The 707-nt window shown below is 64.5% G+C and overlaps 1 non-coding gene across 1 annotated transcript; it reads right to left on the reverse strand.

Moving 5' to 3' along the window:
* Window positions 1-637: 637 nt before the first annotated feature.
* On the reverse strand, window positions 638-707 carry TRNAP-UGG. The gene has a single exon. It is a non-coding gene; the product is annotated as a tRNA-Pro (tRNA).

Genomic DNA, 707 nt, shown 5'->3' on the forward strand with positions numbered 1-707 from the left:
GACAAGGAGGAGGAGAGAGAGCAGGATGCGAACCCACCTCGGCCTCGAACAGGGCTGCAGAAACGCGCAGGACGGGAGAAAGTTTTTCTCACCGGCTTCTTACCGCCGCTTGTACGACGATAGGGAGCTGGTAGAAGACGCAAAGACGTCCGGTTAAATCCTGCTTTGGATCCTGGGTGGGGTCGGAGTGCCTGCGTGTACACGAACGGACGGGGGATGCCCCAGCGAGAGGAGGGCGGCGCCGGGGCCTCTGTGCGGCTGGGACCGCGCCCTGTTTCTCCCGGGAGGCCCCTCCCGCCTGGACTGCCTCTGGAGTGGGCGCCGCGGGCGGCCCTGCCTGGAAAGGAGAGGGCCAGCAGATCCGAGCCCCACGCGCAGCGGCCGCGAGGACACGGCCTCCGGGACAGCGGGACTTGGGACACCGGCCCCTGCTCCCGGGAGCGAGGCGGTCCCTCCGACGTGTCCGCTGGCGGAGAGTGCAGGAGACCAGGCGGTTTCTCCCCGCACAGCTCATCAGCCCCCTCTGGCACGCGTGGGTTCAGCACACCTCTCGTGCAGAACAGTCGGGAAGCGAGAAAGTTTGTACAGAACTGAACTTTTGCATAGTTTCGAAGGAAGGAGAAAAGCCAAAAGCTGGGGCTCGTCCGGGATTTGAACCCGGGACCTCTCGCACCCAAAGCGAGAATCATACCCCTAGACCAACGAGC

Source organism: Ailuropoda melanoleuca, unplaced genomic scaffold (genome assembly GCF_002007445.2).
Source record: "Ailuropoda melanoleuca isolate Jingjing unplaced genomic scaffold, ASM200744v2 unplaced-scaffold50018, whole genome shotgun sequence".
In the NCBI taxonomy this organism is placed as follows: domain Eukaryota; kingdom Metazoa; phylum Chordata; class Mammalia; order Carnivora; family Ursidae; genus Ailuropoda; species Ailuropoda melanoleuca.